The following is a 17,005-nucleotide window of genomic DNA, read 5'->3' on the forward strand; positions in this document are numbered from 1 at the left end:
TTTAATGCAATAAATTTTCCCCTCAATACTGCTTTTGCAGTATCCCACAGGTTTTGGTATGATGTATCATTGTTTTCATTAGTTTCAATAAACTTTTTGATTTCCTGCTTGATTTCTTCTTGGACCCATATGTCATTAAGTAGAATGCTGTTTAATTTCCATGTGTTTGTATAGTTTCCAGAGTTTTGTTTGTTATTAATTTCTAGTTTTAATCCATTGTGGTCTGAGAAGATACATGGGATAATTCCAATTTTTTTGAATTTATTGAGACTTGATTTGTGACCTAATATGTGATCTATCCTGGAGAATGATCCATGTGCTGATGAGAAGAATGAATATTCTGAGGTTGTTGGGTGGAATGTTCTGTAGATATCTGCCAATTCCAATTGGTCTAGAGTCTTGTTTAGATCTTGTGTTTCTCTACTGATTCTTTGCCTAGATGATCTGTCTAATATTGACAGTGGAGTGTTCAGGTCCCCTGCTATTATGGTATTAGTGTCTATTTCCTTCTTTAGGTCTAATAGAGTTTGTTTTATAAATCTGGCTGCTCCAACATTGGGTGCGTACATATTTATGATTGTTATGTCTTCTTGATGGATCAGTCCTTTTATCATTAAGTAGTGTCCCTCATTGTCTCTTTTTATGGTTTTTAGTTTAAAGTCTATTTTGTCAGATATAAGAATAGCCACTCCAGCTCGTTTTTCTTTTCTGTTTGCATGGTAAATCTTTTTCCATCCTTTCACTCTTAGTCTGTGTGAATCTTTATGGGTGAGGTGGGTCTCTTGTAGGCAGCATATAGTTGGGTCCTGCTTTTTGATCCAGTCAGCCAGTCTGTGTCTTTTAATTGGGGAATTTAAGCCTTTAACATTAAGAGTTGTTATTGAAAGGTGTTGATTTATTCCTAGCATTTTATTGGTTGTTTGGTTGTCTTAGGTGTCTTTTGTTCCTTGCTTTCTGATTTACTGTTTGGTTTCTTTGTTTGTTTGTTCCTTAGGTTGTAGATAGTGTTTTTGTTAGCTTGTTTTCTCTTCATGAATGCCATTTTTATTGTACTAGCGGGTTTAGATTTTTCTTAGGTTTTTATGTCAGTGGTAGTTATTTTTCAGGAACCAAACCCAGTACTCCCTTGAGGATTTCTTGTAAGGGTGGTCGTGTGGTAGTGAACTCCCGCAGTTTTTGTTTGTCTGAGAAATATACTATTTGCCCCTCATTTCGGAAGGATAGCCTTGCAGGGTAGAGTATTCTTGGCTGGCAATCTTTGTCTTTTAGTATTTTGAAAATATCATCCCATTCCTTTCTAGCTTTTAGGGTTTGTGATGAAAAGTCTGATGTTAACCTGATTGGGGCTCCCTTATAGGTGATTTGACGCTTCTCTCTTGCAGCTTTTAAGATTCTCTCTTTGTCTCTGAGTTTTGCCAATTTGACTATGACATGTCTTGGAGAAGGCCTTTTTGGGTTGAATACGTTTGGAGATCGTTGAGCTTCCTGGATCTGAAGATCTGTGATTTTTCCTATACCTGGGAAGTTTTCTGCCACTATTTTTTTGAATATGTTTTCAATGGAACCTCCATTTTCCTCCCCTTCTGGAATACCCATGACTCGGATATTTGAGCGCTTGAGGTTGTCTGATATCTCTCTCAGATTTTCTTCCATGTCCTTGATTCTTTTTTCTTTCTTTTTGTCTGCTTGTGTTATTTCAAACAGCCCATCTTCAAGTTCAGAGGTTCTCTCTTCAACTTCGACAAGCCTGCTGGTTAAACTCTCCGTTGTGTTTTTTATTTCGCTGAATAACTTCTTCAGTTCAGCAAGTTCTGCTACATTTTTTTTCAGGACATTGATTTCCTTGTATATTTCCTCTTTCAGATCCTGTATACTTTTCCTCATTTCATCATGATGTCTAGCTGAGTTTTCTTGTATCTCATTCAGTTTCCTTAGAATTATCACTCGAAATTCCTTGTCAGTTATTTCAAGGGCTTCTTGTTCTATAGGATCTAGAGTATGAGATTTATTAACTTTTGGTGGTGTACTTTCTTGATTTTTTGTATTTCTGGTGTCTTTTTTTTGGTGTTTATTCATTGTTGCAGGGGGTTTCACAGTCCACCGGTTTAAGACTAATGGCTAACTAGGATGTTGCTGTGGTTGCCAATTTGGTATGGCTCCCGCCGTGACTGCTCAGTTGGCCTCTAGTGTCTTGTGTGTGTGGTTGCCTCGGGTCTTGGGCTTCTCCGGGGATCCACCTTTCTGGTCAGCTTGTACTCTGCTGGGCTGGTGGATCACGTACCACAGGGTGTGTGATCTCTGTTGAGCTTTCACTTTCTGAACAGGACTTCTCCCGGTTCCGTGTGCTCTGGCCCAGGCTGTTAGATCGTGCAGTGGCGACCCCACCGGGTGTGTGGTTTCTGTCGAGACTCTGCCTCCCTGGCCGCATGTCTCCCCCCTCTGTGCACACTGTGCTGGGCTGGGGCGTGTCTTCTGCACCCCTCGTCTATCAGCTGGGCCTTCAAGACCCTGCTCAGCACCGCCTCGCCCAGGAAGTCTACCAGGTTTCTGCTAGGCACAGACGACCGGTCTCTCTGGGTGCCTTTGTAGCACTGTGTAGATCTTTCTCGGGTCTTGTTCACCTTTGTATCCCCCCGGTATAAACCGAGTCTAGTGCCCGCCTGCAGCCTGCTCTCCGGCAGGTTCAAGCAGACCTGGGAACTCTCCTACCACAGACTATTCCCAACCAGAAATTCGTTAGGCTTTTTTCCAAACTGGTGGTCGCAGAGATGGTATCTCCCTCCCAGTAACAGGAAGTTTACCGGGGCCGGAGTCCAGGGTGTGGTGGAGTGACAGTCGGCCCGCACGTACTTCCTAGCCCTCCCAAAACTGGTCGGGACGCCCCAAACCCCCAGTCCTGCCAGAGAACCGCGGAGGGAGTGGGAGAGGAGGTCTGCCCGCAGGGTCCGGAAAGCCCCGCGCCAGGCCAAGCAAATGGGCTCAGTGATGGCCGAGCAGGGCGGAGCTGCCCGCACCTGGGAAAATGGAGGCAGCACCGGGGCAGTGAGTGGCCTGGTGGTGCAGGCGGAAGCCGCGTGGGCATTCACCCCCCGAACAGAGCTGTGCCAGGGATCACTCACAGTGCTGTGCCAGGTCGGGCGCTCGCTCTGTCTCTGGTTTGTTGCCTTCCGTGTACTCGGCGCTGCCGCCTCGGGCTGTTCAGTCACAGCGCCGCTCGGGCGCTCCCAGGAATCTTCTTTAATGCCGGCCTGAAACCTTGAATCCTGAATAGGGCAGCTGGCCGCCTTCAGTGCGGCCCCAGCCTCCGGGATCCTGGCTGCATCCACAGCAGCCCTGGCGCCGTGTTCCCTGTTTCAAGACTCACTTTTGCAGCTAAGAATCAATTCTTTTCCTGCTCCACACTTCAAAGCTGTTGCCTGTAAATGAGGCAGCCTCTCCTGCCAGGGGCAAAGTGGCGTTGAGCCCCCACGACCGGCCAGCAGCAGCAGTCCTCCCTTAAGAGATGGCCAGAGGAAGGTCCACAAGTTTCCCGGCTGCCTGAGGCCCAGTGGCCACCTTTTCCACCTCAGCTACTCCGCGCCAGCCGCCGCAGCCGCCGCCATCTTGAAACTCTCTTCCATGAACTTTTTGAAGTATTCTTGTATATATATTTTTCCTTTTCACAGTTAATCCTCAAAATTTAATATTTGAAATGTTTTGTAATGGTAAAGTATGCGATAACACTGATTTTGTTTTTATTTTTTTCATACATAGTCTATTGATATTATATCTCAGTGAACAGCCAGCCTCATATGGAGATGATATGGCACTTGCGTTATTCACCTATGCCAAGTACAAGCTTGGGTCTGTTTGGGGGCCTCAGGTTTCCCCCACTGAACTATTTGACCATCATTGCTGTTCACTGTTTAATTTCTGTAGATACATGTATTCATGCTTTGATGTTTTAGGTCCATTCTCCTTCTTGACTTCTTTATATTTGACTCGGCTTTTATTGGCCATTACTGTTTTATATAAATTTTAGAATGAGTTTTTCTGAGTTCCAAAACATTTCTTATGATTGTATTGTTTTCTGTTAGAAAAGTTTACATTTTGTTGATTCTAACTAATTTAATGAGACTCACTTTGTGACGTAGTTTATTTTAGATATGAATATACACAGAAATGATCATATCCTATTGAATTTATATTTCAAGTGTTCTAGATAGACCCTATTTTTGATCTGCATCATTTAATTGTGAGAGAAGTTTGCAGAGATCTCTGTGAATTTCTCTGTAATCTTGTATGTCTGTCAAGTTTGTCTTACATATATTCATGTTACTTTTAAAGCCATTTTTATGTAAAATAAACTGCACCTACTTAAGTTGCAGAAGTCGATAAGCTTCAACAGATGTATATATCTATGAAACCACCATTTATTCTGAAACAATAAAATATCAGAACATTTACATAAACACCACAAGAATGTCTCTCCCACATTGATGTTTATCCCCTCCTCTGACACTCCAACAATATGTAATTTGCTCGTTGTTACTATAGATTAGTTCTCATTTTCTAGACTTTTAAATAAACGGAATCATATAGTATTCATTCCTGTTGGATTTATTTAATTCTGCATACCAATTCTGAGATTCATCCATATTTTTGCATCTATCAGTTAGTTCCTTTGCATTATATGGACTTACTATATCATATTTATTAATTAAGTCACCTGTTGATGGTTCTTTGGGCTGTTTCTAGTTTTTGCTGTTGTGAGTAAAGCTATTACAAATGCTCAAAAACACATTTTTGTGATAAAATGTGTTTTATTTCATCTTGATTAGCACATGGAATTTTCAGACTTCTTCATTTTAGTCATCCCACTAGGTGTATAATACTATTTCATTGGTTTAGTTACTCTCTGATAAGTTATCATAGTGACTATTTTTAATGTATTTAACAGTAATTTATATATGACTTTTGTGAGCTAATTGTTGTATCGTGTATTTGTTCCAGGCTTTCTCCTGGCTTGGACTACTTTCTACTCTTCTCTAAAAAAATAAAAAATATAATGGACCCATCTTATTCCCTCTCCAGTGCCTTTGAGCAACTTTTGTGTTTTAGTTTTGTTTGTTCATTTGTTTTGCTGCTCACACATTTCATGTGAAGATGGACGAGTTGCCATGAGTTTACTCTTCACCACAAGTTGAAGGTAGGCTATGCCTTCGTGGGACTCTCTTTTTGTTTTTAGGTGTAGGATGTTGAGCTCAACATACATTTTTTAATCACAAATACTATTACCACTGGTCTGTGAAAACTTTCTCTGTAGATAAATGAAGGTGTTAATTAATACCCACTCCCTACTCCTGTTCCTCATTTCTATCCTTCCTGCAGGCGAACACTCCAAAGTGTGGCATATGCATGTGATAAAGATGGCATGCATGGTCTTGTAAAACATGCATTGTTTGGTGTTCATGCATTTTTAATCATGTAAATGGCATGATGTTATAGTTCTCATGTTATTACTTTTTAATTTTGTATTTTTAGCATCTAATTATATTGGTGTGCACACAATAATCTTTTCATTCTAAGTACTGCCTAGAATTTCATACTTTTCATCTATCACTTTCAATTTATCCATTCCCTCAATAATAGACAAAGTGATCAATCCCCATGATCATGAATGACATATTGATAAACATCCTTATAAACCCTACCTTCCAGACCCATTCAAAATTATTTGCTGAGCTCTGCACTCAAGAGTGGAATTGACGTGTATGAGAATGTGCACATATTTAATTTGACTAAATCAGGCCAGTTTGTCTTCCACAATATGTGTGGCATATGGTTTGCAGTTATTAGATGACCTTGGTGTATCTTTTATCTCAGTACTCAGCAATATTATTTTTAATCTATATTAGTTTTTTCACCTTAAATTTCCCCTTGGTTGATATCAATATTTTCTCTCATTTGCATTTCCCTGGATTAAATTTTCTTTTTCTTTACAATCTTTCTATGACACTGTAATCGTGTCACTCGTAAATAATATACAGCTAGATCTTAAAGCCAAGCTAGAAATTTCTGTTTTAGGCAAATTTAATTTGTTTATATACATCATTACTATTTGTCCATATTTAGAATTTAAAGCTCATTTAAATTAAGCGAATAAGCTTTATTTATATGACATTTCTTCTTCCTTCTCACTCCACATTTTGAAGGTTTTTAAAATTATTATTATTATTTCAAACTCTAAGATGTTGTGGAGCAGTTGAGGGGGAGGGGGAGAAAGGAAAGGGGAGGGAGATAGGGTGGGAGGAGGAGGAAGGAGGGAGGGTAGGGTGTGGTCAAGTCCCGTGGCACACCTCTCATTCTAGCAGGGCAACCTGGAGCTGCTGGGCTGGATGTGGACGTGGAGGGGCGTGGCTGAGGCCTTTGGCCCCCACCACCCTGGCTTGGGAGCCTGGGGAAATTGCAGTCCTTCTAGGTTTTATAGGTGTTCTTTGGTGGTGTTAGACCTTTACTGGTAAATATCAGAACTTTGTCTCTGTTCCATGGGATTTTGCTTTTTCTTTCAGTTCTGTGTTGGATTATTTGCTGTTTCGACCATTTAAACTCTGCACTGGATCTAATTTGTTGCCCTTTGGTTATTTCTAAAATAGGGGAACTTCCTGTAGGGTCTAGCACTTTAGCCCTGTGGTTGAGCTAAATTGCTTCATTGCTGCTGATTCCCTGGGGAAGGCTTTTTGTGCAATTCAAGTTTTGATAGTTGACCTTGTAAGCACTTCTAGGTCTTGTGAGGTCCGGTACACCTGGGTTGTGTGGAAACTCTGGTCTGGGCCTGAGTCTTTTCAGCAAACTTCACCCCATGCAGTTCTATATTCCTGACCAGTCTCCACTGAGTGTGTCTGTGCTGACTGGAGGACAGATCAGCTGTCCATGTCATGCCCCAGTGTTCTCCCAGTGGCCCATCTCCCTCACCGCCCACACTCCCAACACTTCCCATGGGGTGGGCCATGCACCAGTCCCTTACAATGACTCGTCATCCTCTGAGTCATTCCCTTTTCAGTTGTTCTGGCTCTTCGCTCCTATGTGGGTCCAAAAGAACACTGTTAGTGGTCTGGCTGGCCTGGGGGCCACCAACGACCTCTTCTCCCCCGCCGCCTCTAAAGAACTTCATAGGAAGGGCACAGCAGTGGCTTTTGCCAGCTCTTGCTCCATGTGCTCACCAGGGCCAGGCTTGAGGTGGTCGGGGCTTGAAACAATCAAAGCAGTCCTTTCTTTTTCTCATCGTGGTTTCTCCTGCCTTCATGAACTCCATAGGTCTCTCCTTCCTTACCCTGAGCTCTAGCCCACATTTTGAGTTTAGTTTCTTTTTTTGTGAAAATTTTTGTCTGAATTTCATAGTATTCTTCTGGCCATAGGCTCTTTTTTTGTGTGTTGAAACCTAGGAAGCCCTTCTCAGAACAATGTTTTGAAATGCACAAAAACGCATTTTATTAATTTTAGACCTCCTTCTTCATTGTCTTGGATTTCTGCACATTTCCAGTAATCATTGAAGACCTGCTTATCTTTGTATTTGAGAGTACTATTTGCCTTCTCAGTGTACTTTTTGCTATTATGCAGCAAGGGTGTAAAGTTCTCTCAGTAACCATGTATCAGCCACTTGGCTTTTGGGTGTGGGGACCCCCAAAACCTAGTGGGACACCACCTATAACCCTGTTTCTTTGACCCATTTTTCTCCTCTTAGTATCTACACTTACTGCTCCAACCTTTGGCAATTATTTACTCAAATTTACTCAGCCACAAAAAGACAGTAATCCGATTAGCTGTTTTGATTGCAATGACCCAATTGATTTCTTCTCCACTTTGCAAGTATTACAAGCTTCCAAGATGCGGCAAAAGTATAGTCAGATTCCTAAAATGATCAATCTTGTTAGTTTAGAAATTTAAAATTACTTTTTTTTTCATTCAAAGCTACTTAACCTCTAGTTTTAGTTTTGTGCTTATACTGATAATAAAACACATCACTGAGAATCCAGTTTTAGAAAAATAAACAAACAAATTTTAAGACAATCTGCCATAAAAGCCAAACCATTACAGAAGACTTCTTTGGGGAAAAAAATTACCTCACAGTTTCTGGAATGGTTGTTAATAATATCATGAAGTTTGAGTGGGTATCTGATCTGAATCGCAAGTCCATACTTAAGACATTCTTAGTGAATATGAATAATGGTTGAGTTTATTTTCTAAGGAACCCACAGACCATATTGAAACCAGTTTTTCCACACAAAGTCTTCCAGATAGCCTTCTACAATAATCTAGTCTACATGTTTACTTGTGCGTATATTTCTAACAATAACACATTTTTTTGTGCTACAGCTCTCAGTTGGGTAAAAACTGGGTCAATTAATAGACTTAATTCTCAATGTGGTAAACTAGGAATGGGGATTTTCATTAAATGGTTTAAGTCAATTTACAAAATCAGTCAGGAAGAGTTTAAGAGCTATTAACTGACAACTGGGCTCTCTGTTTGCAGCTCTCTGCAGTGATACCTAGCTTTGTATTAGACAAGACAAAGAAATACCACTGCAGTTGTGAACATGCTGTGTCTGAAGAAAAGGGTGAGACACCAGGAGAAATTATAAAACTCTATCATCCTAGTCAACAAGTTTCAACTTGTAGCTTCCCTGATTGGATTATAATAGGACATGGTCATACTGAAAATTTCTTTCAATGTCTGCCACAGCCAAGTCTGTTCAATTTACAGTGTTGACTTGGGTGGTTGATTCTGGGTGTGCAGACTCCGACTGAGGTAAATGATTTCCCTGCCCCCATGCTATTTCATAATAAATAACAATTACAGTTCTTGGACTACACTTTTCCAAAGCATAAAGAACTAGCATGTGTTACACATTCACACATTTTTTAATATGAGCTCAAAGACATTGAAAGAAATTATATTTTGGTTTTGCTATATATATTAAGATATAAAAGTAGCCTTGATTTTTTCTGCTCTGAGCTATAAGAATGTCATACAATATTATTCATTTTTAATTTACTCTCAGAGTGACAGAATCAACTTCCTTGATTAACATTAGGAGTTATTTCATTTTCTTTAAAAAGAAAATTACCTGCATAATTTCTCTTAATCTGACAGGCTCATCTCAGATCTTCATGCTTGAAAATTTAGCTTTAATTGTTCTCAGTTCTCATCAATCTCCAGGGAAACTTTCCATGGTGTTTACTATTGAGAGTATCTGCAAGCAATAGAAATATTCTACTTATAAATAAAATACCTCCCTCTCCTTCACTGCAGATAAAACACACAGACACACACACACACACACACACCATGCACACACACAATTATGGTGTCTGCCAGTGCTGGGGTCTTAATCTGTAGACTCACCTGGTAAAGTATTTGCTTCTAGCCTCACTTACATGGTTGATAGAGAAATTCATTTCCTTCTGGGGTGTTATACTGAGGACTTTAGCTTTTAGCTGGCTGTTCACTGGAGGTCCATCGAATTCCATGTCATATGAGGCCTATCCACATAGCAACATCTTTATTAGAGCCAGCAAGAGAGAGTCAGCCAGCAAGACGGAAGTGATGGTAATACAAAGCCATCATGGAGGTGACAGCCCATCACCTTTGATGTATCTTACTGGTTCCAAACAAGAACAAGTCTAGAGCATAATCTAGGATAGAGGATTATACAAGGGTGAGAATACAAGGAAGTAAGGAAAGTTGGGGGTCATTATAAACTTTGTTCACCATGAAAGGAACAACTGAGCAGTACAAAGATGACCTCCAAGAACCAAGATGATAACTAGGGTAAGTCGTGTTTCAGATTAAATGCAAAGTTTAGCTAATAAAAGGTTTGTAATTTAAAAAATCACTTCTAATATATACATTAAAGTTGTACATTGAATAATATTCACATAGTTTTACATTTTTATAAATTATATTCACCATTAATTAAAATTGTAACACATGGGTATTGTAATGATAATAAATTATTACAATTTTCAAGTCCAAAGTTCTTTAATCATTAAGAAAAATATTATGGGTTTTCAAAGATGGTGGACTAGAGGTGCCCAGTGTGAAATCCTCCTGCAGGAGTGGCCCAGAGCAAGAAATGGACAGCTAGAATCAGTTCAGGAGGAATTTTCTGTTGCAGTGAGAAGAATCTACTCAGTCATGAGCACTTCCCAGTGATAACCCTCCTATCACTCCTGCTCAAGCCCACCCTCACCACCTCTGCAGTTGCCTGTGCTGTTGTCTATCCCAGGGCCAAGGACCATTTCCCCTTACAGGAATTCATTTAACTCCTCACAGTGGTTACTGGCACACTCTGTGATATGGCCTGCACTGCCTACAGCTGAAAATGCCAAGTGCCAGAAACCTGTGCTGCCCAGCCACAGCCTCTGGAGCCCTGCCCCTTGCACCTTCAGCTGTAAAAGCCCTGTGGTGCCCAACCACAACTGCTGGAGCTGTGCTCTGCATAACCACAGCTGTTGGAGCCCATGCCACCTGGCCACAAATGCCAGAGCCCCAGGCTGCCTGGTCCCAGCATCTGGAGCCCTATCCTGCATAGACTTACCTGCTGGGGCCCAACCACAGCCACCTGAGCCCCATACCACCCAGACCCAGCCACCCATGCTATGCAGCTGCAGCCACTCTCAGCCACAGCCAGGCCCAGTGGCACCCCCCTCCGCAACTACTGAGTCTACCTGGAACAACTGAGTCTACCTGGAACTACTGAGAATATAGAGTCTACATGAACCAAAACTAAAACATGCCACTCAACAGACAGCATAAAACAAATCAATACGAGAGATTCTCTCTCCTCAAAAGCCACTCCAGATTAATAGAAGAAGCAACTGCTTCACCACATGACCAGACATCAATGTAGGAATGCTAGAAATATGAAAAAATAAGAAAATATGATAACTCCATAGGAATGTAATAATTCTCAATACCAGATTCCATACAAAAAAAAAAAAAAACCCTTGAAATGTTTGAAAAAAGAACTGCAAGCAACAATATTAAGGAAATTCAGTGAGATCCAAGAAGACACAGATAAAATGACACAATGAAATGAGAAAAACAACTCAAGACATGAAGGAGGAAATTTACAAAGAGATAAATGTGAGCAAACAGAAAAACAATTTCTGTTCTCAAAGACAGTCTTTTTGAAATAACCCAAGCAGATAAGGAAAAAAAGAGAACTTTAAAAAATGAAGAAAATCCTTGAGAGCTATCAGACAACATCAAGTGCAAAAACATCCAAATCATGGGTGTTCCAGAAGGGTAGGAAAAAGGAAAAGTCATCGAAAATTTACTGAACAAAATAATAGCACAATACTTCCCAGGTGTTGGTAGAAATATGTATCTAAGAGGCTCAAAGATTCCCAATCAAAAATTCAACCCAAAATGATCCTCTCTGAGACACATTGTAGTCAAACTGACAAAAATAAAAACCAGAGAGAATCCTTTAAAAAGCAAGGAAAAAGCACAAACTACCTATAAGGCATGCCCCATCAGACTAGCAGCAGTTTTCTCAGCAAAAGCCCTACAAGCCAGAAGAAAATGGGATGATATATTTAAAGTACTAAAAGAAAAAACTAAAAGAAAAAACTGCCAGCCAAGAATACTATAACCAGCAAGGCTATCATTCAGATATGAAGGACCTAGAATGCAAAAAAAACAATAATCACCATCATGAATACACAGGAAAGTTGAAATTCCACTGGTAGAGAATATATGTCAATGAGAAGAAGGAAAAACTTTATCACAACACTTTGGAAAAAACAACAAACACCGAAGTCAAACAAATATGGGGAAAGAAAGTAACAAAATATATTTAAAACAACCCACCACATGAAAGCAATTACATGACATGAGTTAGACAATACCTTTCAATAACAACCCTAAATGTAAATGGGTTGAATTTCCCACTCCAAAGATATAGACTGGTTGAATGGATTAAAAAACTAGACCCAACTATATGCTGCCTATAAGAAACTCACCTCACCTCTAAAGACTCATATAGACTAGGAGTGAAAAGATGGAAAAATATAACACACAAATGGAAACTAAAAGTGAGCACAGGTAGCTATTTTTATATTGGATTAAAAAAAGACAAATCAAAAACTATAAACACAAAGAAGATATGATAAAGGAATTAATCCACCAAGAAGATGTAACAATTATAAACATATATGTAGCCAACATTGGTGCACCCAGATTCATAAAGAAAACATTATTACACCTAAAGAGAGAGATAGACCCCACTAAAATAATAGTTGGGACATGACCACACCTCTCTTAATATTGGGATTATCATCTAGGCAAGAAATCAACAGAGAAATACAGGATTTCAACTACACTGTAGACCAATTGGACTTGGTGGACATCTACAGAACATTTCATCCAACAATCAAGAATACACATTCTTCTCATCAGCACATAGAACATTCTCCAAAATAAACCAAATATTAGTTTACAAGTATGGTCTCAACAAATTTTTAAAAATTAAAATCATTTCAAGAATCTTCTTAGATTCACAATCGGCTAAAACTAGAAATGAATAATAAGTGAAACTTTGGAAGCCATACAAATACATAGAAATTAAACATGCTCCTGAAAGACCTATGGGTCAAAGAAATTAAATGAAATCATAAATTTTCTTGAATCAAGGGAACATAAAAACATGTCATACCAAAACTTATGGAATACTCCAAAAGCAATACTCAGAGGGAAATTTATTATAAGAAATGCTTTCATCAAAAGAATAGAAAGACTTCAAATAAACAAGTTGATGTTATACCTCAAAGAACTAGAAAAACAAGAACAATCCAATCCCAAAATTAGTAGATGGAAAGAAATCATTAAGAACAGGGCAGAATTAAATGAAATAGTAACAAAAAAAAAAAAAAAAACAATTGAAAAGATCAATGAAAAAAAAGGGGTTGGCTTTTGAGAAGATAAACAGAACAGAAAAACCATTAGCTAGTAAACCAAAGAAAGAGAGAAGACCCAAATGACAAACATCAAAGATTAAAAATGAGACATTACTACCAATACCACAGAAATACAAAGAATAATTACAGACTATTAGGAAATTATGAATAATATATTCCAACACATGTGAAAACCTGGAGAAAATGGATATATTTCTGGACACATACCAACTACCAAGCCTGAACCAAGAAGAAACAGAAAAACTCAACAGATCAACAGTGAGCAGAGATTGAAGCAGTAATCAGGAGTCTTCTAACAAAGAAAAACCCAGGACCAGATGGCTTCCCTGCTGAATTCTATCAAACCTTTAAAGAGGAATTAATAGCAATTATTTTCAAATATTCCAAAAAAGTAGAAACAGATGCTATTCTTGCAAACTCACTTTATGAGGTCAGCATCAAACTGATACCAAAATCAGACAAATATACAACAAAAAAAGAAAACTACAGGCCAAAAACCTTGATGAACATAGCTGAAAAGTGCTCAACAGAATATCAATAAACAGAATACAGCAAGCCATCAAAAAGGTTACACACCATGATCTAGTGGGATTCATCCCAGGGATGTAAGGATAGTTCAACATATGAAAATCAATTAATGTGATGCACCACATCAACAAAAGTGAGGACAAAAATCATATCATCACAGAAAAAACATTTAACAAAATTCAAAATCCCTTCATGATAACAACTCTCAACAAATTAGGTATAGAAAGAAAGTATCTCAACACAATAAAAGACATATATAACAATACCACTGCCAATATCATCCCAAAGGGGGAAAACCTGAAAGTGTTTCCCTTAAAAACAGGAATAAGACAAGGATACCTGTGCTCCCCACTCCTATTTACATAGTATTGGAAGTACCTGCCAGAGCAGTCAGACAAGAGAAAGTAACAAAGAACTCTTAAATATTGTAGGACAAAGCCACAAAATCCAAATAGGGAAATGGAAAAATGTAATGAACAGACAATTTTTTTAAAAAAAAAGAGAGATAAAAATGTTCTTCAAACGTGAACAAATGTTCAAACTTGCTCATTTTTAGATAAATACAGGTTAACAATTTTGAAATAGCATTTCTCCACCAGACTGCTACAAATTTAAAAAATTAAATGAGAATACATTCTTTTTGTGAGGCTGTCAGAAAACAGGCATTCTCAAGCATTATTGATTAGAATGAAAAGCATATCAAACTATCTGGAGGAAAACTTGCCAGTACTTAAAGTAACCCAACCAAACAAACAAACAAAAAAATACATATGTACTTAACCTCTGACTCTGAAATCCTACTTCTAAGAAACTACCCTGAGGGGGCAGCCCCTCTGTCTGGAAGCAGGCAAGAAACAGAGCACACTTGGGGTCCTGGGCAGGAGCCAAGAGCAGCATTTCCCACCTGGAAGCAGGCAAGGAGCATGCCAAAACCACCACTTCCATGTGGGTGACCTGCGACAGCCACTGCCACAGCCATGGCAGCTGAAAAAGCAGCTCAATGCCACAGCAGTAGCTACAGCCACCATGCAGGTTGCCCAGCAGACACTGACTATATTGACACAAGGAGGGTCAGCAGCAGAGACCAGAAAAAGAAGAGGATGTCTCTCTCATTAAAGCTCAATCAGAGTAATAGAAGCAACTGCTCTACCAAATGACCAGACATCAACATAGAGATACTAGAAATAAAAAAAGCCCAGAAAATATGACACCAACAAAAGAATACTGTAATTCTCAAATACCAGGCCCTATAAAGCAGGAAAACCTTGAAATGACTGAAAACAAATTCTGAGCAACAGTCTTAAGGAAACTCAATGAGATACAAGAAGACTCAGACAACATCATGAAACAAGAAAAAAAAACAAACAGGATATGAAGGAGAAAATTTACGAAGAGATTAGTAACTTAAAAAGGAATGTAGCAGAACTCATTGAACTGATATATTCATTTGACGAAATAGAAAATACAACCGAGAGCTTAAGCAGCAGACTAGAACAAGCAGAAGAAATAGTTTCTGATTTTTTTAAAGTTTATTTATTTATTAATGTTATTATTTTTTTTACATTCTAAGATGTTGTTGCAGAATTTCTGATCTTGAAGATAGTCTTCTAAAAATAACCCAGGTGGACCAAACAAAGGAAAAAAGTATTTTAAATAACGAAGAAAATCTTAAAGAGCTAGCAGGGAAGCTTAAGCACATAAACCTTCTATCATGGGTGTCCCAGAAGGGGAGGAAAATGGAAAAGGCATGGAAAACCTATTCAATGAAATAACAACAACAACAAAAAAAAAAACCTCCCAAGTGTAGGGAGAGACATGGACTTTCAGATCTAGGAGGCTCAAAGATCCCCAAACAGATTCAACCAAAATAGATCGTCTCCAAGACACATTATAGTCAAACTGGCAAAGACAAAGACAAAGAGAGAATCTTAAAAGAAGCAAGAGAAAAGCATCAAGTTAACTAAAAGGGATCCCCCATTAGAGTAACAGCAGACTTCTCAACAGAAACTCTACAGGCCAGAAGAAAATGGGATGATATATTCAAAATACTAAAAACCAAAAACTGCCAGCCAAGAATACTCAGCAAGGTTATCCTTCAGGAATGAGGGAGAAATAATGTATTTTCCATACAAACAAAAACTGCAGAAATTCACCACCACATGACCAGCCCTGCAAGAAATCCTCAAGGGAGTCCTACATCAGGAATCCAAAAAAAGATAATCACTCATCTTACTAGATATAATTCTGTTAAAATTCTCTGTTTTTTCATAATTCAGTACTGGTGGGTGGTGTGTTTCTAGGAATTTATTCATTTAATCTAGTTGATCTAATTTGTTGACCAATTATTTATAGTATTCTCTGACAATAATTATTTATAGTATTCTTTTGATTTCTGTAAATTTGATTGTAATGTCCCATCTTTCATTTCTGATTTTAGTTATTTGACTCTTCTCTCATTTTTCTTAGTCCATCTAGGTAAAGGTTTGTCAATAATGTGAATCTCATAAAAGTACCAACTTTTGGTTTCATTGATTTTTCTCTTTTTTTTTTCTATTTTGCTATTTCTTTTATCTATACTCTAATTTTTATTATTTACTTCCTTTGCTAGGTCTGGGCTCAGTTTGCTTTTCATTTTATAGTTTTTTAAAGTGCAAAGGTGATTGTTGATTTGAGATCTTTCTTTTTTATAAATGTATGCATTTACATTAAAAAATTTCCCTTTTAGCAAAAGAAAAAATAAGATTGTAGGACTATGCCATAATGAATGGAATGAATGGATTAATAATGGTGGTCAGGGGCTGGGTTCTGAGCACTTTAAAACAAGAGCACATGTGCAGTTCTTACTCTCTGTTCTACCTTTTTCTGCCATGTGAGACCTCTACATTACTGTAAAGCCACGGCCAAAGAAATCCCTCACCACATGTGTTCCCTGGACTGTGGATTTCCCAGCCTCTGAAACTGTAAGCAATAAATTTAATTTTCTCATAAAAAATAATTTAAGAGCAGGTCATTCCTCCACTATGTTTTTAGTTTGCTCATTCCAGAAGCATTACTATGAGAATTGGTTTCATATCTTTCGATGCTGTGCTTTTGCTGGTCCCTTAATTATTCATGACTACTGTATCTTCATTTTGGATTCTGCCTTTTATTTATAAAATAGTCCAATAGTTCATGCAATTTCTTCTTAATTCTAGTTGGTCTAGTATTAAAATTGTTATTTCTTCATTCTAAGAAGAAATCAAAAAAAGAATCTACCTTGAAGATACAGCAGCAGTAATATAGAATTATACGTGCACCTGGTTATTCTTCGCAGCATTGTTTGTAATAGAAAAGTATTGGAAACAACCTCAATTTCTATATTTGGAAGGGTGTTTGAATAACTTATGAATGAGTAAACTGTGATACTTTTACAAAATGGATCACTATTTAGCTGCTTAAAAAATTTTATAAACTAAGAAGTGATTTTACCAAAGCATTCTGTTAAGTAAAACAAGCAAAGTACAAAAGGATATTT

The sequence above is a fragment of the Cynocephalus volans genome, chromosome 1 (genome assembly GCF_027409185.1).
Source record: "Cynocephalus volans isolate mCynVol1 chromosome 1, mCynVol1.pri, whole genome shotgun sequence".
In the NCBI taxonomy this organism is placed as follows: domain Eukaryota; kingdom Metazoa; phylum Chordata; class Mammalia; order Dermoptera; family Cynocephalidae; genus Cynocephalus; species Cynocephalus volans.